We start from the raw sequence: 26905 nt of genomic DNA, 5'->3' as shown, positions 1-26905 counted from the left end.
CTACCAGCACCATTAAGAAACACGTTTAAGTGCTGTGCTGCCATGTATTGGTTTTGATCCTTAGCCATTTCCTTTTAATCCAAGGTACTGGTGAAAATACTTTCAGCTCCTTCAGGTTCACATAATCCAAGTAAGATTGTATTTTCCTTCAGAATTTGCATACAGATCAGCCAGTTAAACAAAGACTCAGCAAGTAGTGATAGATTATGGTTTATAGGTCTCACTCTATAAAGTGTGCTGCTGATTTCCTCCCTCTCCACCCCAAACCTTTGGGCAAAGTAGCAGTAGCAGCCAGGGCTAGCTACAGCCGCCCAAACATCGGGGTGAATTTTTCAGGAAGAGAAGATTCCTGCAATCCAATTGCCCCTATTTCAACTGGGGTGCTTAGATAAAGGCAGACCTGCACTCTGTGCCTACTTTTGCTCTGTGCCATGAATACAGAAGTAAACCCATTTGGCTCATCAAGGAGACTTAAGGCTGGCAACCCAAGAAATAGCCCATTAGGCTAGAAATGCAGCAACACCAGCAGACCTATTTCGAGTACCCAGAGCATGCAGATAAGGCACAAAGAGCTCAATTACTCATGCAGAAAGACTCTGGTACCTTCACCATGCTCCAGGTGCAGTGCACACCCCGAGAACCTTGCGAGAAGTTGCAGCATGTCTCCCCTGGTGTTTCTGGTAACAGCAGGACTTCTCTCTTAACCTACCAAGGCTGAGGGGCTTTTGCCATGTATTTCTGCATGGCGGATGCCACCCGTTCCCATATGGAAGCCATCTGCTTTCCTATATATTCTTTTATTTTCCTACACTAGTTTCTGTACCAAATACCTCAAGTTCTGACTTGCAGGAGGCTTCACCAAGACAGACATGCCGAGCTAAAACTTTCTAAGAGATACGTCCTTGTCACTTGCCTTTTACTATTAACTGCCTTTTGGGCTGGCACAAACAGCCCTCCAGAACAGTGTGAACTGGGCACTTCCGAAAGTGCTCATCCCTATGTTTCCAACAAGCAATTCCTTTGGAAAAATTAACATATGAGGATATCTCATCGCTAACAGAAGTCAGGCTTTTAATTACAAACTGAATTTTCAGGGCACTCTAAAATCATGTTTACTTTCACGCTTTAGTATTTCTGCAAGACACATCAAGAATCAAAAAAAGCGCCTTGGGATATTCTTAAATTAGTAATATTTAGAAGACTTTATTTTTTAACTATTTCCACACTTCCTGTGGAATGCTGCGTTTATAATAGGAAGAACTCTAATGAGACCAAAAAGATAAAAATAACAATCAGGTGCTATTTCAAAGAATGATGCCAATTAATAGAAACAGTCAGTGTGTTAACCTCAGATGCTACCAAGTTTTGAAACACAGCTGGCTGCCTGCATTGTTTTGAGCTATTTCTTAAGCTGGAAAGATACCACAGAAAAATTGTTCCATTGTAATTACTACGTAGGGAAGACAGTAAGTAAAGCCTGGTTGCCATCAAGATCTCACACTATTGCAACCCACAGGGAAACATCCTGATATGAAAGAATGGTCCATACTGATAATAACATTAAAGCTGGATGATATTAAGATGACTACAATATATAATTGGTATCTTACAGATGAGAAGTAATTATAAGCTGGCAGTTAGAAACCCTAAGTTTGGATTTCATTTATTCCACTTAAAGGAATCCATTTTTACCTCAGTGATTACTGCAAACATTTTTCAAATAGGAAGGCAAACCTCGGGACGGTGTTCAGGACGCCAGCTGTCCAGCTCCCTCAGGTGCACAACTGACTGCAAGGACCACAGCCACAGCTCCATCCTGATGATCAGCAGCATCAAATCTGCTCGTTTCCCAGCTTCCCAACTACTTTAATTCCTGGCACTAGACACCAAGCTGGCTGCAAAGAGCATGCGTTACGCGGTCCAAGATACAGAGCAGCAGAGCAGCTCCGCTGCAATTAGCAATGCTAAGTTTCAGAGTGGGAGTTCACACCTCTCCTTACCTGGCTGCCACACCGGAGTGCCTGACAGCCAAGATTCACAACTGGGAACACAGCTGGAGAGAACAAGAAACACAGGGTCATTTTCACTACCTACAGCGAAAAAGAATAAACCTTACGGAAAACGAGTCACCTTTACCAAAGGGGGATACTGACACTGGATGACTTGCAGGCATACCGCTAGGCAGGAAGCCAGGGACACAAAGCAAGGGCTGAGCAAAATCCATTCCACGACCAGGTTAGAGGCCATCTCTAAACATTTCTTTGGAGAAGCTATATCTTAATCTCTTCCAAAGTCTTCTCCAAAATCAACTCTTGCATCTGTTCAGACGAACAAGATGTCAGCTTCCCTTTGTTACCAACACATTAGCACTCACGTACCATAACCTGGTATGCATGAAATACTGAATCGTGATATAATTTTGAATTCACTGATAATTTCAACTGCTTAAGGATCCAGAACACAGCAAATCTTGAATACCTTCTGCAGATGCCTTGTTAAACAACTATAAAGGAATAAACAGCAATCAGCTGAAAAAAAGTAACTTGCTAAATCAATTTAAAATGGCTTGTAAGGAACAAGTCTGTGTTGAAATTCCAAGCTTTCCTTGCTAATTGTTTATAGAACGGGTGTTCAACATCCCCATCTTCTTCTCTTCCCTTCAAGCACCCAGCCTTAAGTACTGTTTGGAATTTCTAACACTTTAACACAATTTTCTTTTAACTGACTAAAAAGAAAGCTCCTGCAAGTTCCTGTGAGAGTCCTCAACCTCACAAGGTCTGAAAAAGGATTGCACAACCATATCCTCTAACTTTTGCCCTGGTCTCTTTAAAGTCTTGTCTTCCATTGCTTCCATCTCTTCCTTGCAAAGTCATGTTCCCTCCACTGCTCTGAAGTCTGCAGATGCCCAACTGCAAATAAGAGCACAGAAGGTCAATACTTGGCACAGCTGAACAACAGGAGATGTCCGTGAGCTCCAGCAAACAGCACTGCAGCAGTTCGCAGAGTTGAGGTTCTCCATCAACTACTAAAAACATAAAAAAAAAAAATACATATAGAAGGCAATAAATAGGTTGGCCGCCCTTTGCCCATGATCAAGGGATTACTCAGACCTTAATTTCACGCCTCTCAACAGGAAACTAATTTAATATCGAATCTCTTGGTTTATTACTATACCTTACCTAACTAAAATTACAAAGTCTTGTTTGTTTTCAGAGGCAGCGAAAAAAATATATAGAAATAAATGAAAAAAAAAAAAAAAAAAAAAAAAAAAAGGGTTTCTTGGACTCGCACCACTTTGGGAATTTTCACTGCCCCAAACTTGAAACCATTCAATTACATTTGAGCCAGCATCCAGAACTCAAATTTTGAGTCATAAACTCCGAGTTTTGCATTCTTGTTTTAAAAAGCTACAGGGAGCACTGGCAAGATTATACAGTGAGAAAAATGTTTGCTGTCAGAAAGCTTCCAGAAAAATCACATTTCTCCAGCAGCAGCTGCTAATACCTCACACGACCACTTTGTTTTTGACAAGAAGTCAGCTAAAAGCAGTATCTTAACTCAGTTAAAACATCATCACAGTAGGATCTGGCTAGGACAAGGCCCTCTGCACTGTAGGATTTCTGCAGTCATCATCAGTCAGGGCTTATGAGGATCCACGTATGGATCCTCAACTCAGTCAGCAGCTGGGCACGGAGGGGAGAGTGCTGCCTTCAGAGCTGCCGCCACTCCTTGCTCCAAGGGGATGGGGTTTTCCACATTCCCTATCTTAACCACGGGTAGAATGGCAGTAAACAAGTTGTACAACTAGATCAGCTGCCGCGTATCTCCACTGCCTTGGGCACACCACCACAGCCTTCAGCCTACGTTAGGACGGAGTGGAAAAAAACAGGGTGTTGGGGTGGGAACAGAAAATCAAGCTCATGTCTCTCCGCAGCAGTACTGGGCTAAAACAGGCACTGAACTAGGGATGCACCAAGCCATCTATAGCCAAAATGGTCCACGTCCCATCTCCTGCCTATAGCACACTTGCCTTTTCTTTAGCGCCAACAATTCTGTGATCCCACGACAGGACAAGGTTCAGGGAGCTCAACTGAGAGGAAAAAGCAATTCCTGCAAGTTGAGCTCCATGAAGAGCAGGGCCAGAGAGGCACCACGGCAAGGGCAGGGAAAGCAGCTAACTGCCTCCCTTCGAGCCACTGGCCAACAGATTTGCCCAGAAACCATACCACCAGGGTGAGCTTAGGCTTCCCTCCCATCCGCCCTGGTAATTGTACAGCCAAAGAACAAGCCAGATCAGCTCAAATATCCAGCTGACAACTACCCTACCCTAAGGTTAGCTTTCATTTACATCAGCAAGCTCATCTAGTCATACCAGTCACATGAACACCAGAGGTAACACAAAATAGAAGAGGTGAATACACAAGCAAGGAAGTCTTTTTCAGCTGCAGTCCAGTTACACAAGTGTAAGCAATGAAATCCTGGGGTAAAGGTGTTTAAGAAAGGGAACCACATGGAAAGGATGCTGTTCATGAGTATTGCTGGGCAGCTAAAATTTTCTGTACACTGTAAAATAATTATTTTGCATGTAAGAGCCTAAAACACTCCACTCAGCCACTATCAGAAAAGACATGAGTTAAGCTTTATGCTAACCATTCCCTCAAGTACTCTTGGCAATCCTGACCATCTCCCTAGGTTAAGTTTCATCTTATTTAAAGTTCATCTTAAATCACTACATGAATATTCTTTTAATGCATGAGATATAAAAAAAAAAAAAATCAGTTTTTCATGTGCTCTTCTTCTAATAATCTGCCTCCCCACAATACAGGGACAACCACTGGCACCAGTATCAGCGTTCACATTATCTTGATTTTTTCTTCAGTGTCAACTACAGTAACTTACAACACTTCTCTAGGCAAGTGTCACACCAGAAATTTTGCCTTCAACATCAGACTGACTTTCTGAAAGGCCTGATCATTAGTCTATGATAGACTGTTTTCTACAGAGAAGGTAACTATTTTGATTGAGATCTGGTAAACTGCTACTTCAAAGCACAACATCCCGGTCTCACCTAGCACGTGGAAGAGAATGCCTCATACCTCGCTTCCCTTCCTCTCGTTCAGGCCCTTGCTCTTAGCACGCTTCACCACAAAACAATGGAAAATGTTTACCATGTGATTTTCTTTCCCTCCAGAACATGCTTCTAGGCCACTGTCACCCCTTGGTCTCTTTGTGGTCGAATGAAAGAGTCTCAAGTCAGATTCATTCTTTCTTTCTTCAGATCTCTCATCTTTTGTGATTATGATGCAAGCTTCCCTTAGAAGGCTCTCTTATAAAAACGCTGACACTAGAACAATACGCCATATCCTAATATTGATCCTCCTGAAGCTACAGGGGTCAACGGAAAGAGAAATCTCCCTGATGTTTTAATCATTCCTCCCCCTGCTTTTAAGTCCTAACTGCTTTGCTACTCAGATAAACAAACACACACACAAAACATTTAAGTGCAAAATGGGCAAAAATCAATTAAAAACCTTCATCGTGAGAAGCGATTGTCAATGTCGACTAAAAATTGCTTTTCAAGTCTTCTACGCTAAGAAATCACTCAGTTGTAGTTCAGTTACATTCAGAAGCTAGTGAACTTACGCAACACCGGTAGTGTTATTGTTCTGCAATATTGTTTCCACAATTATTTGCAAATGCATTCTGAACCATCACCCTTTTAAATGATGGAAATCTGGCAAGAAAAAAACAGCCCTATAAAGAGCAGTTTGTAAATAAGGTACAGAGTTAGAGCCACTGAAGAACAACTTTGCCTGAAGTGGCTGTGGGAAGGCCAAGGAAGCTACGCACCAACCTGTGCAGCAGCACCACCGGCCTGGACAGGGAGCTCTGCACGCGACTCGCAGACAGCTTCTGCAGGGCACACTTACGAAGGTGGAAGAGCACAAAAAGCAGAAGTCGGATGAAGTGGCTTTTGCAGAAAGGAAGTCCGGGATGCACATCAGAACAAGGTTTGGTCAGCCATGTGCCTTGTGTACCTCTCGCTCAAATTCCAACCAAAGGACAGCGGATACACGCTGTCTTCTACCTGCTTGTGAGCCTGCAGGTTATTTTCCCATTTTTAACTTAGCACGAAGCATCAGAACTTTATGAGGCTCTGTAGCCTCACAGCCATGCTCATGCAATGCAGCAATTGCCTGGTTTTGCAGGGCAGCTGCAGTAAACCAAAGCAGAAAGCAAAACTACACATTACATAAGTGAAGAGCGCTTTGATTCCTTACTGAAAAGGAAAAACCAGAACAAACTGCGAACAGCTACATAATGACGTTATGGAACCATCGTGATGCTGTGATTAAACAAGGGGCAGCGGCAGGAAAAAAAGTCCAATTTGACTCACCACTGACATACACGAACTGAAACTCCCTCTGACAAGGTGAGCAGGAAGTCACTGGTTTCTGCAAGCAGAGTTTCTAGCCCTTGCAGTTGAGAAATCTCCTTACTTCACCTGTGTCACCATCCCCACCTCTGTAATACATCTCATAAACATCAGTTCAAGTCTGGCAAAGCCTTGTTAAGGACAGTTTGTGTCCGCCTAGAGACTAACACTACCCAAAATTTGAATTACTAATTTATATGAGACTTAACTAAACTACTTAAATGGTGACTAAATGCCATTCTAATTATAGAGAACACATTTGCAATTAACTGGCTTATTTCGGGAGTGAGAGAATGAACTTAGAGAAAACAGAACGTCGCTCATACATACACATCTCTGGTCTAGACAGGTTAAGTGAAGTCTGGCAATAAATTAATGCTAAAAATGAACGTCGCGATACAGTTCTGAGAAGAAACCTCTCTCCTACACTCTCCCCAAGGTAAAGTCTCCTCCACCAACTGTATTTAGAACAAGGTTGGGATCTGTAGCCCTTGTAATGCATTTGTAATTTGTTGTATTAATGTGTATTTCAAGGTGGTATTAAAAACAAGAAAAATAAAGCACTGGGGAAGTTACTGAAAATTAAGAAATTTAAGAGTAATGAAAGCACCACTATATCAGCAGTCAGTCAGAGGGGAAAACACCCAAAAACCACACTACCATACATGCTTACACGCACTTCTAATGGGAAAAAAAAATCCAACCAAAAAAAAACAGAACTTACTGTATTTTTGCTTACAAAAAGCACAAGTCTCATCCTTTATCTCTGCTTAAGACAAACGATGAAGTTTCTGTGCATATATACAGACACATTTCTTCATCACATTAAGTTCACATTCGAAGTACCACTTTAACTGTGGCACGTCACTTGTCCTTGTGGGTAAACTGAAGGAAATACCGCGAGTTATTATCAGAGCACAGACCGATACACACGGTTCTGGGTATGTTTGCTTCAATTTCAGAATGACTAAGGAGCAACCCTTTCCCCCACAGCAGTGGACAGAGAACAGGTGATGTTCTTGCATTTTGATTCCAGTTTCTGTGTGGACAAGGCAGTTGCTGACCTTTAAAGTAAAATCTTTTTGACACTTGCTCTCCTAAGTAAAATTTCTATTTATTGGTCTCTGCTATTTACATGTTAGCTAAAAGACAATTAAAAAAAAGCAGCTATCTGAAACCAGCAGGAAACAATGCTCTTATATGTACAAGTCATCAGCCAGAGATGCCAGTAATCTCACAGAAGTGAACAAGACATAAACATTATAAAGTACACTGGCATCAGATACCTAAATGCTACACTACCTAATAAAGATACCTAATGCTACACTAAACTACATTTTATCAAATTTCCTAATATTTCAGCAGGCAAGGACTTTAAACTACACACAGACAATTACAAAGCAGAAATACAGTACTATTATTTTGGTGTCTGGTCAGAAATGAAGTTAGCATCGAATACCAGAAAGCTACTGCTACGAAAATGTCTTGCATAAGAAGGTACAATCTGTCTTCTGGTGAAGATATAAAGCAGTGGCCCATCTAACTTCCAAGGGAACTGCCCATACACTCACATGGATGTTTGTTTTTTTTTTTTTTTTGGCTCAACATTAATATAGATCACGGATGTCCCTACGCATGGAAGAATTTCTTTCTTGGCATGTAATCTAAAGCCAGCGCGAAGCAGAGGGAGATCGTAATGGACATGAAAGAACATGGATACTTCTGACAGCCTTGCGTTCGCTGATGTTTTGTCAGCAGGAGGTGGCATACAACTGCACGCAGAAGATTCTTGAAGGCTGTTATGCTACAGAATTACATCTGTACATAACCGGTTCCGTCTGAAGTTGACAACGTCACGGTAAAATAAGTTTCACTGCTTTTCCTAAAGTTGCCAGCTACAATTATTCCTGCAGGAGCCCTGCCTTTCCCTTGGCCCCAAAACATTAAGCAGCACTGCCTTTCGCCCTGCAGGACCCATCTGGCAAGCGAGTGGCTAGCATCCGAGCTGCCTGCAGAGCACTGCTCCCAGGTTTTGGGGGTACGGGGGTGCACTTGCGATCCCCCCTCTGCTTTTAGTCGCAGCCCAGGCCAGGCGCTGCAGGTGAGGAGCGGCCGAGAGCCGAGGGGAATAAAAAAAATAATAATAATTAATTTAATGTAGGGATCTGTAAGAATAAGAAGCGGTTTTGTGGAGGGAAAGCAGGCTGCAACCTGCTGGGTGACCCCGGGCTGCCAGCAGACATCCATCCCCGGGCGGCCCCTTCCTCCTCCTCCTCCTCCTCGCAGTCCCACCCGCTCCTCTCCCCGCATATTTCCAGCCTGCTTTAATTCCTGCCGCGAATTCCTCCCTCCCAAATTTGGGCGCAAAACGAGAAAAGGGGAGGAGGGAGATTGAGGGGGGGGGGGGGGGGGGGGAGAGAGAAAAGAGAAAGGGAGGGGGAAAAAAAAAATAAAATAAAGGGAGAAAAAGGGCCGAAGGCGCAGCGATGCCTCTAGCATTTTCGCTTCCCCGCCGCCCTCGCGCACGATGCAGGAAGTGAGCGCGGGGCGGGGGGGCCGGGGGCAGCTCGCAGCGGCCCGGGGGACACCGAGGGACACCGGGGGACACGGATGGGACCCGGAGGGGACCCCTCGGACCCGCTCCCGGCTGCCGGAAGGAGTGAGGAAGGCAGCCCCCCGCCCGCCCGCCTCCATCATGGAGCCCCCGGCGCTCCCACACGCCGTCACGGCCTCGGGCTGGAGACTCACCCATGGCGCCGACAGTGTCGCTGCTGACGCTGGGCTCCGGCTGCTCGCTGCCCTCCCTCCCTCCTCCGCCGCGGCGGCGCGGACCGAGCTGCCCCCACCTCCCCGGCCCTCCTCCTCCTCCTCCTCCCCGCGCGCCGCCCGCCGATTCTCCAACGCCCTCTACGCCGACGCCGCAGAGGGGCCGCGGCGCTTCCGCACGGCGCCTACGCGCGCGCCGGACGCAATTAGCGTCCCTCCCTCGCCTCACACGCCCGCCTCCCCGGGCGCGCAGCGGCTCGGTGCGGGGCTGGCCGCCTTCCCCACGTCTCTCCGCCCGCCTCCCGCGCCGCCGGGCCCGGCCGCCGTGTGTCCGCCCGCCCCCCGTGTCAGAGGAAAAGGGGCCGCCCGGCGGCCATTTTGGAAGCGGGTGCACGCCGCAACGCCAGCGCTCGCGGGGCTTGCCCGGACTAAAGATGGCCGCCGGCTCGGAGGGGCAGAGCGAGGCGGTTACGGTCCCTTCATCCCATCCCCTCCTCCCCCTTTTCACTAGGGCTATTCTCGGAACGCCGTTATGCCGCGCGCCGCTCGCGCATCCCAGCGAGCGCTGCGTCGCCTCGCGCTTCCTTCGCACGCCCGCTCACGCAGTTGGCGTGGGAGGATCCGGGGCCGCTCCCTCACGCCGAGTCCCCGCTGAGGGGAACCCGGCTGGGGATGGCGCCGGGCTCTTTCCCCTCACAAAGGAGTGCTCGGGACCCTACTGACGATCTCCGCCGCGTTCACAGAGCCGCCACCCATCTCCCCTCACAGCTCGGCGGGAAGCGGTGGCGGCTCCGGGCCCGACTTGCCGCCCCTCAGCGCCGGGGGGCAGCGGGCAGCCTTCGGCCCGGGGGGTTCCACTTCCCCGGGGGATTTTCTGAGGCAGGTGTGAGCCCTGCCGCCGGGACGGAGGAGGGAAGGGGCTGCCAAGGCATTCATCGTCGCCGCTAAAGTCTCGCCTTTCTGGCCATCGGCGGGGGATGACTTGGCGCGCACGTCCCAGCAGCGAATGAAAACGCGTTAAAAAAAAAATACTGTTTGAAGGCAGCTGTTGGCCAGATAAAATCCTGCCAGGAGATGAATGCGCTGAAAATCACACTGCCAAGACAGCGTTTGGGCTGGTCTGGGGTGGTGCTGATACCTCAGGAGCACCCTTACCAGTCAGAGCAAACTCGGTCATGGTGGATAAGTGATCCTGGAAAAGGATGCACACTAAAAGAGGAAAAATCAAACAAACAAACAAACTACTTTTGCCTTTCCTTTTCAACTACGTATCTCAATGTTGTGTTTCCTTTATATACTCGGGACATCTCTTTGGAGCCATTTAAACTCTTTGTATGTTTCATGCTCAAACTTCAATAGTGGATACCTATATTTATGATGTGTGATTTGAAACATAACATGCTTTCTTTTGTGTTAGGGATTTCTGAGCATGGTCTGTGCCTTGCCTTTTTCACGAGACACAGTATGTTTCTCTAGTACAAAAAAAAAAAAAAAAAAGGTACTCACCAAAATGAGAAAAATACTCAAATTTGTTTTATCTATGGCTTAACTCCTTTCTGCTGTTATTAAAGGTACGTTTTAAGAGCATGATCTGCTACTAGAAGGATGAAAGCAGCAACTTCCATTTCAGTTGGCAAAAGTGAAGATGGCAGTAATACAGTATTTTTGTAGGTAGGCTTGTAGCAAGGCAGAAAAGAGCAGCAATGAAGACGCTAAGATGGTCCTTGGTTCATTTTTGGCTTCCAGAAATTCTTTCTAATATCTTACTTGACTTTTTCTGGTGTATTTGATAAGCAAGTACTTTTCACAGCAACAGTGAGAAATGCATCATTTTTTTCAGAAAGATACGCAACCCTGCGCAATGTGGTTCAGCACTGTTTAAAAACTGGAAGTGTTACAATATACTGTGGTTCTTGGATGCCCAAGGGAAAGAGATTTTTATTATCATTGGTCACAGGACTGCCAAATGTTATCTCATAAATCTGTGTCTTTCACAATGGATGAGGTAAGAAATAACCTTTTTTGCATTCTGGTTGGTTTAGGTGGTAATGTCCATGGCAATGAGATACAGCTGCATTGCTTTCATGGTTATCTGAATACCAAAAAGAGACATTTTTACATCACAGAAGTTGTTCACTGAATACAGAATATGGTCCCCACAGCTCTCCCATAAAAATACATTGCGGGAAAACAAACAATGTGAGTAATACTTGTTTTCTTCTTGTAGCACAGGCTTCAAATTCCTCAGAAAATGTATTTTGGTCTTCAGATATGCTGAGAAAATGGCTGAGGTATGTAACTGTTGGGGATCTCTTTAAAAAGTGAATGGTACTTTTAAAGTAATTTTCTTGTACTTCATGGATTGATCGTTGGGAAAAAACAAACAAACAAAAAAACAACAGTGAGCTTGCACCTGTGAAATCTACTGCAAAACTGGCACAGACTTAATAAGGAAGCAAGATGCAAGCCTGTGGGTTTTATGTGAGGTTAATGTCCCATTTTTCTGTGTTGTGAATAGCTGGGGGGGGGGAGGTCTCTTTTCATACGGTAATTTATGGGGTTAGGAAGATTCTGCAAAATTGTGTGCATTTTGAGAAGAAATGAAACAAATGCAAATGGGTCCCTGAGTTTGAAAGAATATTGTGTTCAGTGTAAGATATAACAAATTCAACCTTTTACATTCCTGCGGTGATCTGCTGTTCTGCCTTCAAAAATAACAGGCTTCCCTAAATCATCACCAAACTTTGAAGAAATGAACTCAGCAAGTAAATTTCAAGACTCTTCAGATTCTATGTAAGTTGATTTTTGAAAGAAGATGCAATTTTATTACTTTTTTTTTTTTTTGGTGAAATTAGTAAAACACTTTGCAAGGTTAAATACAGAGTGCTACCTGCCATAATGCAGAACCAGTTTGTGTCCTTCTTGTCCTCAGATATAGAAACAAAACCCACTCACCTTATTTACAAAATGTACTGACTAGGGTTGCTGCCAGGTTGGTTCCCAGCCAGCCTAGCCAGTTTTCATGTCTTCTTGCCAATGAGACATATGAAGACTATTTTGTTTTGTTTTGTTTTGTTTTGTTTTGTTTTGTTTTTTAATGCAAGCAGATGTGACTCACTAGGTGAACCAGCTTCAGCATGGGATGTGTTAGAATTACGGCACATGTGCCCTGCTGCCTTGCTCCTGGATGGCAACTGCAGTGCCTCCTGTGTTTGTAGGGTACAAACAGTGTGTTTCCAGACTGAATCATGCTTGCTCAGTTGGCACAATGCTTGCAGCACCCTTCTGAGCTGTGCAACTCGAGCAGGACTTTGCACACCAAGCTTTCATTTGCCAAAACAACCAGTACGGTTATACCACATGGGTGGAAGTCCCAAACTCCCATTCCCAAAAACAATCTATCTCTTTCAAGACACGAGGCTGAGGATGCTCAACGGTAAATAATAAGCACAGTATCCTCCCTCAAACCCATCCTTAAATCTCAGCTTCATGGTGATGCCTATCAAGATCTCAACTGCTCTTTGACCACTGCTTGTCATGCTGACCAGTAGTGTCTTCTGTCTTTACACTCTGTTCCCTCCTAGACATCTGTTGCCTTTACATTGGATGATTGCTGTGTAAATACTCTCATTCTGCTTTGTTCCCTAGCACAAGAAACAGACCAATACAATGGCAATACAAAGAGCAACAATAGTTTGAGGCATCTGGTGTCACATCTGATTGGGCCCTGATGTCTCATCTATCAGCCCTTTCCTATTTTGAGACGTGCAAACTGTAGGACCACTGGTGTGAGTAAAGGCTTCCAGAACCAGGCCCTCAGTTGCTCTGTGTTCAGAGAAGGGCTCTCACCAAACAGAAACCCCTTGCTAACTCCCAAGCTGCACAATAACCTGCTATCCCAACTATTCCCAGTGCTGCCACCATAGCTGTCGTCTTTGGCTGCTACCTATAACATGATCCTAGGAACATGCGAATGAAACAACGTCAAGTGTGCCTCTCTGGGCCCCCTCCTTAAGTCCCACCGTTTGCTGGTTAAAAAATGCTCTGCAGCACTAAGAAAGAGCTACGTTCATCAGCAAATGCTTATACAATGCTGTCAAAGTTCCACATACAGGCTTCTATTAAACAATTGCTATGGGAAAAATACAGCATCTGTTGTTTTGTAGTGTGTTTACTGTATCATCCTGGTATACATCCATTACTTCAATTATCTGAAGAAAGAGGCTTTGATAGATTATGACCCAGTGATGTGATCCTTGTGAGAGGCACACACATGCACTGATTGTTGAAGGTAGAAAATGGTTGCTTTGTGCAGTCATGGTTGTGTAGCGGAGAATATAGATCAGTAGAAGCACGAAGGGAGCTTAGCCCTTAGTCATGTATTCATACCAATTAGGATTGCTTCATTAAGTGAGGTGAGAGCCAACCTTTGTGGAAGTTTGTCCAGTGCTCTACACCATTGTGATCCTTGAGAAAGACGCGTGGCTTGGGAAATACAGAAGATTTCCAGTAACGTGAAACTATTTGAAAAATGCACCGTCTACAATGTTGTTTCCACAGCGCTCACAGAAGGCGAGTCAGTGAACGGGCAGATCATGAGATAGATTTGCTACTCCGGAGAGTCGGAGCCCGAAGCAAATGCCCCTCTCCCCTTTCCCCCCCTCCACTGGCAGGCAGGACCGACTGCTGGGAGGACCAGAAGCAAAGCGTGCAGCACGTGGCTGGTAATTCCACCTCTCTGTTTGTTTATTTGTTAATAAGTAAGCCCCACTTGGGCTGGGCAGGTCTCGGTAAATCCTTAAGAGACTTTCTGCATACCCAGGTGTGTAATCATTAATGCCCAGTGCTGCAGCCAAGCGAACACCCCAGTGAACCGTTGTGCCTGAGCAGAGTCCTGAGGGCGCAGAGGGTCTGCACACACCGACACCTTGGGACAGCCCCGGCTGCCTGTTTGCATTAGCAAATGCTTCCTACTGTGGTAGAAGGTACTGCCATCATCCTTTGCATATTAGATTAGGGAAAAAGTACTTAGACGCTTAATGCAATGTGGCACTGCATTATATTTTTCTTGTTGAAGGGAAGAAGTTCTGCTCTCCAAAAGAAAAATGTATTTTTTAGCTTAGAATGGATGTCCTGTGCAAATACTTGACAGATTTATTTTTTCCCCTGACATTCTGGAAGTAAAACAGTATAGAAGAAAAAGAAATTAATTTCCTGTATACAGTAGTCAGCTCTTTATTTTATTCTCCATACTTACATCTGAACGTTGATTCTACAAAAGTAAATGACGGGTGCTGATAAGAAAGTAGTGCTGTGTACATAGTGCAGCTGCTGTGCTTTGCATTTCCCAGTTGTACGCTTTTGACTAAAGGACATCACACTAGGAGTATTGAATCAGGCTTTGTCCTTGCAAACAGCAGAGCAATGGTATGCCCAGTACTTGAAATTGGACCTGAGGTATTAAGTAGTATGCCAAAGCAAGGCCTTAGGTGCAAACGTTGCAAAGTTGCAGCAAAGTTTGGGCCCCTCGCTACAAGAAGGACATTGAGGTGCTTGAGTGAGTCCAGAGAAGGGCGACGAATTTGGTGAGGGGCCTGGAGAACAAGTCCTACGAGGAGCGGCTGAGGGAGCTGGGCTTGTTCAGCCTGGAGAAGAGGAGGCTCAGGGGCGACCTTATCCCTCTCTACAGGTACCTTAAGGAGGCTGTAGTGAGGTGGGGGTTGGTCTATTCTCCCACGTGCCTGGTGACAGGACGAAGGGGAATGGGCTTAAGTTGCGCCAGGGGAGTTTTAGGTTGGATCTTAGGAAGAACTTCTTCACCGAAAGGGTTGTTAGACATTGGAACAGGCTGCCCAGGGAAGCGGTGGAGTCACCATCCCTGGAAGTCTTTAAAAGACGTTTAGATGTAGAGCTTAGGGATATGGTTTAGTGGGGACTCTTAGTGTTAGGTCAGAGGTTGGACTTGATGATCTTGAGGTCTCTTCCAACCTAGAAATTCTGTGATTCTGTGAAAGTGTTACCGATTGTACCATTTTCTGGCATTTTAATCACTTTGTCCCTTTTCATTTACTGGGAAACATGCAGCTCTGGCTACTGGGCTCCTCTCTGGCCCCACTGCTAAGGCGATGGGCCTCTTCCTTCACACCTGCAGGCTGGAGCCTTGACCAGGACTGGCCTGGCCCCTGCGCCCCAGAGCTCAGGGACACCCCGCGCCCTCCGTGCAGGCAGGTTCAGGCTCCATGGCTGCGCTCGCTCTCCTGACCTGCACATGACTTGGCTCCCAGATCTGCCATGTGGGACTGCACCTGGTACTTCCGTGGAAGGAATAAGCAGAAGGAATTGCTTATCAGGACCATCAGGAGCCTGCCTCCAGAGAGGAGGACTTGAACCTCTGCACTTCTCTGATCTACTTTACGTGCACATGTAGTTCGCCCCGTGCGGTCAGACCATCCTTCCTGTTTTTCTGACCAACTGCTCTGTATGAATGAAAGAAGTGGTGCCTTGATACCCAAACATCCACCCTGCACTTCCTGAAAGACGTTTTCAGATATTCAGTTGTACTGTTCAACTGCAGATATTCAAGGTGCTTTTGATACTTTGGTATCAAAAAAAAAAAGACTTTGGTACTTTTTGGTTCCATCCTAAAAACAGGTGTTGGATCCTTTGGTTACAGTCAATGAATGCAACATTTACAGTTCACTGCTTGGCTTTGTCTCCCGCTTTACTCAGAGGATGGCTTATTTGTACCTGTCTTTTGGGCTTCGCTGGTAGTTTATCTAGAATTCAGCCATTAAGCTGAACATGCCTATGCATGGTGCTCCAGTTAATCTAATACAGCTAATCTGTCCCTTGCAACAAAAGGTGATGATGTCACTTATCAATAAGTAAAAAAGAGTGTTTTTTTTTTGTTTGGTTGGTTGGTTGTTTTTTTTTGAGGCTATCTGTAAAGATTGGTATCTGTTTACACATGGGACTGACTGAAGCCTTCAGTGACTAGTGACAGCAGAAATTTTGCAATTCGTTTTAATGGTTATACCATCTCCCATTGTCAAATCTGTTATCAGAGAACATTTCTCAAATCTGTTTTTGATGAAAACAGAAAACAGCTGAAATATGTCTGTAAAATATAGAAATTCAAAACATTATAGTTCAATCTAGTTAATTAAATTTTGAGCACACAATAGGGAAAAATTAAAAACTGAAATGTAGATCAAGGAAAATGATGAAACTTAATTCAGATTGCTTTTTCTTATTTATATTCTGAATTGCTTTGTGCTGAACTGCTCTTTTACAGAAGGAGACTAGTACTTAGTGATTTTGCTCTGATGACTGAGCAGTACTAGAAATAGAAAATAGTTCTAAAAGAATCAGTTATATGGACGTTTGGGATTCATAATGGAAGATAATGGTCTTTTTGATGATGAATCTACTGTATAAGCCAAGAATATTTCAAGAGCTTGTTTCAAAGTAGATCCATTAGCATAACCTGGGACATATCCTTTATCTTCCAGATAAGAAAAGTTCTTGTACTGTTGTAATAACAAAGTTAGAGTGTTGGACAATTTTTGAAGTAATTATGTGCTTTTCCCAGAGCCAGACTTCAGACTTGGTTCCTACAGTGTATATATTTTCAAGCAAAATACATAATCTGTGTTGGTGTAGAAAAATTGGGGTTGGGGTTATTTGCATAACATCATAGACATGTTTTAAGAAGCAGATGTTTTCTTCCACTTCTGGATCACAGGGTCATTAAATGCCTTTTTGGACTAACTGGCAGCATGGACTGTAGCTATCCAGAATGTTTCTAAACTCTGTGCCAACATTTCTTCTTCTACTATTTTTTTTTTCCTGAAACTGTCTAATGCAATGCCCAATGACCTGTAAAAACTGTGGCATATATGAAGCACGCACTATTTGGTTATAAACTGATAGCCCTTTTTGATCTTGTGCTCTTCAGAGCGCATGGTAACAAATCTGCTACACAATATGCTAAACAAAACCACTTTTTTTTTTTTTTTTTTTTTTTTTTAATATATACCTGGAATACCTTGTAGCAAGTTTTTATGGTTTATGTGTATACTAATGCTTATGATGCCCATGCCCATTTTCAGGTATTGCTTACCTCCACCAAAGACACTGTAATAGAAATAGGCTATTGGATGTGACATTTCCTTACAGACTCATGGCAGTGTGCTTTTTATTTGCTTGAAATATCAATCTGCAGAGCTGAATGTTACTGAAAGAGTGTTCAGCTGTATAAGAAGCAAATCTTTCCCTAGGTTACGTTTCTTTACGTGTCCCTTTCTTTAAAGTATTTTGACTACTTTTCTTGCAAAAAGAAGTGCAGTATTGTTCTACCTGCAGTATATTATTATGGAACTTAGGCAGTTACTGATGTGTTGACTAGCTGGCCCCCAAATTCAGCGTATTTAATTCAAGTTTGCAAGCTAGCGATCTCCCATTTTCTATCAGTTTATTTCTTGGTGGTTTTCTAGTTTATTTTATTTATCTCAACTATTTAAAATGTCTGCAAATATCCCCATGGTAATGGAATTCACTTGGCAGCAATATATAGCTATATGAATCATGACTAGAGAGTAAATAAAGGGTTTAAGGCATAACTAAATACCAAATGGAAGTTGATATGTTTGGTAACAGCAGAAGGTGTTTAGTGTGACTATACTTCCACACCATTAATATTCTTTCCTGGAAAAGCAGAGTTCTAGAAAAAGTTGTTTTGGGCACATTTGAAAGTTTGGTCCTGCTGTTTGGGGGATGTCACCCAAAAGAAACCCTGAGGCTGAATTCTGAGAGCAAAGGTGGCTATTGTAATTCTGTAAGATAGAATTTGGGATTGTTGAATTTTTTTGTGATTATAAATCTGTTTGTGCTGTGGGCTATCTACAGTGGATATATGGAGAAGTAATCTTTTAGAAGAGCTCTTAGCGGGAGGCCATGTTTTTGATATACTGCTGGCTAAAGCAGTATTTAGGGACTTTTAGAAGATCTGCTGTACATACATGTACATATACTTCCAATGAGTAAACAAGTCACTGTTTTTCATAATAGTATGTAATGGAATAAGATGGCTGAATATTTGCAGAGCTTTTTTTTTTTTTTTTTTTTTTTCAAAGGAACAGTATTCAATTTTCTTTGGCTACAGCTGGCAAAGGAACCTTTTTCAGAGTATTCACAATTACCACAGCTATGAAAAAAGTGTCCATTCAACTTAATGTCTTGGATGGACCCATTAGCTACTGATGTCTTTTTGCATAAATGCACAGAGTTGTAAAAGTGACACGGGTTTTTAATGCAGGACATCGTAATCCATTGTGATAGCTATGGGGCTTCTCCTTCAAAACACAGAGGGGAGACTGTGCAGTCAAGGGTATCTTAATTCCATGCCTAAAGTTCAGCAAATGGAAGAGAGAGCATTGAAAGACTTAAATAAACCACAATGTGATAAATCATAACAAAGTACAAAATGAAAACATTCAGTTTATTTAGGGAATGTTCACAAAGAAAGGAATACATCAGTCTTGGACCAAGGCATACATTTATCCAGACTGCTGTTAATTCAGTTTATTTATAAAATGATTCCATTTCTGATAACATCTGTGTATGGCAAGATGCCTAACCTCTGGGGCACAATGGGGAGAAGCTATTAAGCTAGCGTCCTCCTTTCTCTTTATCTACAGAGAAAGAAGTTGGAAGGAACCACAGTGTTAGGCTGCTGACTCAATTTTGGCAGTAACACCAGGTGGGTCCGACTGCTTTACACCCATCAGAGGAAAGAGAGAGCTCTTCTGAAATGGAGAGGGAAGGAAATTGGGATGGGAGATTCTCAGAACAGCCAGCCAAAGCAAGCTGGACGACCTATTCTGATACAAGTCAACACTTTAATTTCTCTCATGGAGGAAATCAAACAAAAGCAATTGCAATAAGAGACTAAATCCAATCAGAAACTACCTGGTATGTTTTTTGTCAGTTTGCAGTGAAAACTCCAGCTGTCTCCAGGCGGTACAAAAATTTGTGATTATTACAATTCTGCTTTTCTGATTGCTGACTGGGAAAACACTAACGCCTAATTTCTATTTGTGCACATTTTTGAAAGAGCAGTGTGCGCTAGTGACTAATGCACCTCTCAGGCAAAGTACTGATCCGAAACAACGTTCTTGTAATGCATTTTTGTGTACAGAAATTCCTGTTGCTGCCTATCACCGCCAAATTTATTATGGCTAAAAAAAATAAATTGGATTGGCCACAAAATGTCTTTCTCTAATAGTAATGACCTAAAATATATTTTTAATAATGGAAAAAATAACATATTGGTCATTTCGTCTGACAGATTTTACCACTTCCTGCCTGATTATTGAGGAATTCAGAATGCCTTTTGGCCAACAATAAGTATGTCTACACTAGGGAATTTCTTGTTCTTTTTTTCAGGAAACACAGCTACATTAGGGCTATTAATGCAGGCTTTCTCACCACCATTTATCTAATGCTGTCTGGGCTCTGTCACTTTTCTAGATCCCTTTTATCTGCTCCACAGTGGGCCCCAATCCTGCAATTAATTCCTCTTGGTACAGAGGTTGGCAGCACTCGCCACAGGGTCCCAGCCATTAGAGATATCTTGATGTAAACACGAAGGCAATAGCAGCACCTGAGCTGGCAAACACCAGGCCGGCAGCTTGCATGCAGAGCAAATTGGGCTCGTTGAGATATGTGGCCACAAAGCCACCATTTACCCTTCTGTGCACATCTTGCTGGGGCAGGAGCTGCGTGCTGTGGGGTCCATGCCCTCCGCGGGGCACTCAATGTCCAGTGCAATCAGCTAGAAAATGAGAATGGGACTGGGTCAATCTGCTTCCCCTTTTATCTCCTCCCAGTGTGAGCCGAGGAGCTATTTCGCTTTGGTGTTTCACTTTTCTGGAGTTTTCCTGCTCATCTCTTTCCTCCCCTCCTCTTTTTAAAATTATTTTAATTTTAATAAAACTTCAATTTGCTACAACAGATCACTTTTATTTAATAAGAACTAACATGTCAGCAAACGGAAGGGTGTCTTTCAGACTTCGGCGCACTAGCTTTCACTGAACACCACACATGTCCCTGGTAAATAAATTCAGAAATAAAGAGCACTAAACTGATAAAACAATGGCTGTGTTTTGCTGACGGCTGGCATCCCTGCACTACAGCTGCTTCTCCCAGCCCTTTGGGAGCTGAGAAGGGGACAACAACAGCGAGCTGTGCGATGTGGCTGGCATCTCTTCCACTCCACCAACCTAAAGGCACGCACCTACGTGTACCCGCCCTCACCATCACTCCAGAGGCATTTCTACAGATTTTGTAGCATCTTAACAGATTTTTAAGACACTGTGAAAGATTTTTAAGACACTACTTTTTGGGGGAGCTTCTCTAGAGCATCCATTTGTGAAAGTCCTGTAGGGGTGGTCACGCAGGAGGTCACACAGGATGACATTAATGAACTCTTTTAAGCATTCAGTCTGTCTCTGAGGAGACAACCTGACCGTGTCCCTCAGAGCAAGCCTTTTTATTTCATTAAGCATTTAGCCCAACAGGTGCAGCTATGCCTGCAAGCAGCCCAAAGCAGCCAGCTGTATTTCTAATGAAATATTAAAATCTGCAGTCATCAGGGGAGAGGACTCCTCACCAAAGACTGTAAATAAGAGAAGAATAGAAGATAAACCTTGACTTCTGTCTGCTTTCCTGAGAAGCCCTGAGTGCTGTTCCTGATTGGAGGGGAAAGAAGTCTTCTGCTGTGACCATCGGGACTGGAGGTGGCTGTTCCAGGCTGAAGCTGATGCTGTAGGCCAGCAGTGCCAGGGCTGAACCTGCAGTGTGGCTCCCCGCCGCAGGCAGTGCCCAGTGCTGCTGTCTAAATGCAGCCCCTGGTTGCTCCAGCCTAGTCCCACACATTTCCTCCTCCGCTGCTGATTTATGACGGCTTTTCCTCAGTCACACCCTGCTTGCCAGTGTCTGAGTCCTGTGAGGAGCCCTCTGTTTTAAAGTGGGTGTTGAAAAGGCGAGAGGGAACAGGAAGGTAGTAAGTAACTGGGTGATGGTTAATTAAGTTAGCCTTCCAGGAGCTAAAAGACAAGAAATCTCACACACTGTAAGAAGTCACTCCTCAGGAAATCCTTGTTCCAATGGGGCAGGAAAACAAACCTCTCACAATAGAAAATATCTTCCCATCAGCAGCATTAGAAAATGATAAAGCAACCAAACTGTGGTAGAGTGAGTCACCACTCAACAATTTGTCTTCAGTGCTTTCCCAGCGATTGCTTGCAAAGGCCGTGGGTTGCTGAGCCAGACTTCGGAGGCTCTAAGATGGGGAAGGCCATTGGAAAGTCCTGATGTAGTAAAGGCGCTGACTTCTAAATTTCAGATGAGCTCAGAAGCAGAGCATCAGCAGGAAGATCCACCTTCCTTTTTCTAAATTAAAGCTGTGCATTTTAGCAAATCTGAGGGAAGTGTTGTGGTTGCTATGGATAAAATACATGCAGGGTCCAAAACTCTGAATTCACTCTCTTTGCAGACAGAGAGCAAAGAAGGCAGAAGAAGTTAAAGGAGCCTGGTGCTGTCACATCCTCTGCAGAGATGCAGAGTTGGCTCCAGCCTATGCCATGGAAAATAGCTTTGAGTGCAGAGTTCCACTGCCCACCATGGTACCTGGCCCCAGCAGCCGTCTAGTCCACTGGAGTGACTGAAGTACGGAAGGTCTTCAAGCCATCATTCAGCTCCCTCTTCATTACCCGTTTGGATTGTCCAAGGAATTCATTTACCACTTGTAATTCTGTCACAGTAGGAGGACTTGAGCTTAAAAACGGAAAGCCACTGGATCCTGCTGCATTTGTTTTAAAACTGACATCCTACAGAGGTGTCACATTCTCTTCCCTGCAGATGTAGGCTTGTCTAAAATATCCACCCTCCTTTGCCATTCAGTTATCTCTGGTGTAGCACCGTTGCCTGTAGGAGCACCGAGAACAATTAAGATAAGACGTCAGTGTTTTATCACTGTGTGGTCTAACCTTACTACTTAGCGCAAGTCTGGCTGATGTAATAAAAAAAAAAAAAAACAACTGATGCCTAACAGTACGTTTCCTGCCCTAAGGCTCATGTTATTGCTATCGACAATCCAGCCACAAGGGATGTCTCAGTGATGGAAAATGTAATGAAGGAGAGGCTGGTGGAGAGCAAGGTTTGGGGAGTTACACTGGGGCAGTAGGCATAAGGACAGGAAAAAAATGCAGCGAGGTTTCATGTCCATTGTGCTTTTGTAACGACAAGAGCAGTATTCTTGGGGAAAATGGTAGAAAAATGCTTAGGCAGTGTTAATCAACCTAATGGTTAGTGACCTCCTGAGCTCAAGGGAATTTACAGCTTCCACGGAGCTCCCTTCAGTTCTGTTTTTTTCAAGACTGCGGAGATATTGTTTCATTTCTGTGTTTTGTGTTGGTTTGATTTGCTGTGACTCCCCCCCCAAGAACGATAAGCTGTGCTGTGCTCCTGTCCTGAGAATGTCCAGACGTGCTCCATACCCTTAATGGGATTATTTTTACTCTGTCTTAAGGGTATTTTAGGTCTTCAGAGATACTGGGTTTTAGCTGCATACCTTGCAGGCATGTTAGATGTATAGAGACTGATGTCAGCTGCATACACTACTGAGTAAAGTATGTCAGAAATGTGTAATGTATGATAAACAGAAAGATGTGCTTGGGGTTTCCACCATCTTTCTTCGTAGCGAGGTATTTCAGGACTTCAACTAAATGCATGTCTTACATTAGAGAAGCTTAGCGGGCTCAGAATACGTATATCCCCATTTCCCTTCAGCCTGTGAAGCTGCCTTACTACCAAAGCTGAGTAAAGTATCTTTATTGAGTCACTGTAAACAGCTCCTATTCAGCTCTCACCCCTGCAATCACACTACTGAGTGTTGTTGTTTGTTTTTTTTTTTCCCTTGCAGCTTTTTTTTCTTTTTCGGAAATAAGAACCTTCTCATGCCCATTGATTTCATCATTCAGGAATTTAATTCAGCAGTCACCTTAAAAGGCCATTCATTTCGAGTTTAGGGAGGAGTGCATTTGCTTCCTTTGCAAAATGTGATGTCAAGGTTTATAGATTTTTTTTTCCACCCTCAATTCATCTTGAAATAGGAAACACAGAAAGCGCAGGGCCTGTAGTAGAACACAGCACACATTTATACAGGGTCGGTTAAATGAGCAAAGCTGAAGGGCTTGCAGGGGACACCTTGAGCACACTGGGTACTCTTTCTGAGGGTTACAGATACAGAGAAAGACATGGCCTGTTTTGGCAAGGTGCTGATTCAGGCTTCGTAATTAGCCAGCTAATGAGATCAAAGAGAGAAAAAAAAAGTCAGATGAAAGCTAGGTGCTGGTGTGGCTGCAATTCCTCTCTGAAATATCTGGTTCCCAGATTACAGTGATGTCAGACTGTGTCTGTCACAATTCCTGTGGGGAGGAGAAGGATAAAACAAAGGCCTGCAGGCTTCACCAAAGCACTTTTTGTATAGATTTCTCCACATTGGACCAGTGGCTGTAGATGAGCCTGGTGGCTCCACGGGTTATTAAAGTTGTCTGCACATCTCATTATAAAGCCCTGTGTCCAGCCTCTTGTCACTTTTTTGGAGTTCAGCTTCTGGAACTGGGCCGCTTTTGGCTGCTCTCACCACCTGAACATACACATGGGTATGTGACGGCACCGTTCAGATACAGGATAAAAAGCCAACAGATCTCACGCAGGTCAAAGGCTTCTGGAATGAATATTTTGCATTTGGTACTGGGAGGTGTGGAGGGGGGAAGTGGGCTTTCTGAAAGGGCTCTGTCTTTTACGGTCCTTGAGCAAATTGAGCCAGAGTTAGCTAAGACAGAAGCCTTTCAATGTCTGCAGCTCACACGTGTTCAACAGAAACCTTTAAAATTTTAGCAGCTAACCTCCCCGATGATTTTGCCTGCCTTGTGCACAGTCTGGTCCAAATTTAAGATTTTTTTTTTTTCTTGGAGGGGTGGAGGGGGGTACATTTGTTACAAGGCTCTGTGGCAGGCCGTGCTTATGTTTAGATCTGAACTCAGTGCCAGGCACTGCCTGATTTCCAGCCAGCAACCCGGGGCTGGTAATCCTGGGCAATTCCCCTGGGCAAGCTGCTGGGGATAAGGAGCCTGAGAGCGGCACAAACTGGACCCAGAGGGGGCAGGAGGGAGGGCAGGAGGTTTAAAACAGGAGCAGAGATGGGGCACAATGCTGATGCAGACTGCAAGCCAGAAGCCAGAGGGAACTGGGAAGGGAGCAGTGTGTACACCAGAGCTGGGGGACCTGGGAAATCCCCATGAGCAGAGCCTGGGGCTGAACCCCATGAAGTGGCACAGGAGGAAGGCAGCATTATCTTGGATTTGCCAGGGCCAAGGATTTGCTAGGGCCAAGGATTTGCTGAGCAAGAAGATTAGGAATGTGTGGGAAGTTTAAGGAGCAGAGGCCAGGACTGGCTAAATCTGAAGTCCAGGACTGAAAGCTGAAGGCAAGAAAATGGGGCAGTGGTGCAGATAAATCACCCCTGGTTGCTGCCTGGGATTTGGTCATGATGCTATAGAACTTGCACACGGGGCAAACTGTGGCTAATGTTACCCAGATGCTCCTCACTTCCTTTGTGATCAATATGATGCCTAACATGAAAAAGTGCTGAGTGCTCAGAGCTATAACTAAAGTCTATGAGGACTAGGTTTCTGCATATACAAAAACATATAATGTGAAGTGTTTGGAAAGGTCAGGTTTTAATATTCCTAATTGGATGCCAAAACTGAATGTATCTTTCATCTGCCCACCTTAGTTTTACAAAGAAATCATCAATATTTGTGCAGTACTCAAATTTTATAATACTGAGTGTCAGTAAAAAACCTACTTTGGGCAACAAATGATTCTTTCTTCAGAGTGAAGTAAAAGAATGCAGCCCAGTAAAGTCTCACGCCACAGTGAACAACCAGGAGAACACCAATCATGCAGTCATGCTCATTATATGGCCACCTCTCGTTCTGTGTGCTGGCTGAAGCAGGGCTACTCTGAAAAAAGTTATGTAGCATGTCAATAGGAGCTGAGTCACAGTACATCCATGGAAGTGCTAATTGGAAAAACACCATCCTTTTCCTTTCATGTAGTAGTAAATGAAAGCTTTTGCTTTCATGTAAAAGCAGTGTTTTTCCAAACAGTCCCCACTTATATATCCCTATAAACTTTGCAGGAGGGATGCAGGCCATTGGATAAGGGCAAGATAATGGCTTCTTCCTTAGTTACCTCTTCTGCAGCCCTTGGAAGTCCTCCGTGGATCCCTAGAAATCTGTAGGCCACATGTTGTAAACCAGTGTCACTGACTGTATAGCTCACAAAGGAAAAAAAAAGTTAAGTCAAAAGTCATTTTCTTGGTCTTTCTAGTAACATATGCTGCGTAATAAGGAAGTGCATGAAACATCCAACGCCCTTGCTGCTAGCAGTAATCTTGCAAGGAGGAAATGAGTTTGTTCTGGACTCTTCCATATCAGACGGTCTGCCTAAAACTTTGTCCCCCCATTTACTTTATTTGTTTTCTCTCCCTCAATTACCACTGGCATACTGGCTCTGGTTGACCACCATTATTGCAGCCCCAGCCTGAGTTAGGGTTTCAGTGTGCTGCCTTACCTCTGCCCACTTAGTGTGCTCCTACCCTGCCCCAGCCTGTGCCACCATCTGGTTGAAGTGCTCACATACTTGAGTGTTTCCATTCCATTGCAAATTGGGAGATTTGTTTGATTCTGCAAAAACAAACATTATGGAGGTGTTTGGTGCTTGGGAACTTCTGACACCGATGCATAAGGACCTGTAATTACAGCAATGTTCCCCTCCATCCACCACAGCTGTCTCCAGCAATGTTCCCCCTCATTAGAAAGCTATCCTATAATTTCAGATTAGAACTGGAACATAAAGCAGTAATTGCCCCTTTCTGTTTGAGTCTTTGAGGAATTTATATTGTCAAGCTGAGACGTTTGCTGTGCTTAAACCTTTCCACCCCTCAGCAATAGGTCTTTACTTGAACTTCACTTCACTTTGCTTCATTTGCATTGTCAGTTCCCCTGGTTCAAATGCTGTGAGACCTGGTTGCTGACAGCATTTGCTTCAGGAAGTGCAAGCCTCTGATTCTCCCTATAATATTACAATCACCAATCTACTTATTTTTTTCTTACTGCTTGACATTCACATTTGTGTGTGTGTGTGTGTTGATGACCTGTGTCGCTTTCCCATTAAGTTATTCTGGCTGTGAAAATTATAGAATTGAAAGTGATGTGAAGCAATAGGCTCATTCAGTCCCCTGTTCTGAATACCTTCTCCTTTATGGGATATAGATCAAGAAATATATATTGTTATTTGTTACCCTTTAAATGACAAATCTGTAAAATGTTTGGTTGTTCCATGTGTCAGAGAGAAATATGAAAGACTTCCTCAAGCTCAGAATACGTCACTGCTGCCTCAACATTGCTGAGGCCGCACCTGGAGAACTGGGTCCAATTCTGGGACCCCCAGTACAAGAGAGACCTGGACATACTGGGGAGAGTTGTATGGAGGGTCGCTGAGATGCTCAATGGACTAGAGCATCTCTCCTAGGAACCTCAGCCCTTCTGTGATTCCATATTAAAGATTCTG

The 26905-nt window shown here is 44.1% G+C and overlaps 1 protein-coding gene across 1 annotated transcript in view; it reads right to left on the bottom strand.

The window, feature by feature from the left end:
- Positions 1–9210, bottom strand: part of SEPTIN7 (septin 7) — a 75811-nt gene extending 66601 nt beyond the window's left edge. The window contains exon 1 of the mRNA XM_082753914.1: positions 9185–9210. The gene's annotated coding sequence lies outside the window, so the exon portion shown is untranslated. The remainder of the gene's footprint in view (positions 1–9184) is intronic.
- Between the last annotated feature and the right edge of the window lie 17695 nt (positions 9211–26905).

This window comes from Aythya marila (genome assembly GCF_965140915.1).
Source record: "Aythya marila genome assembly, chromosome: 2".
Taxonomy (NCBI): domain Eukaryota; kingdom Metazoa; phylum Chordata; class Aves; order Anseriformes; family Anatidae; genus Aythya; species Aythya marila.
This window is presented reverse-complemented; position numbering and strand designations above follow the sequence as displayed.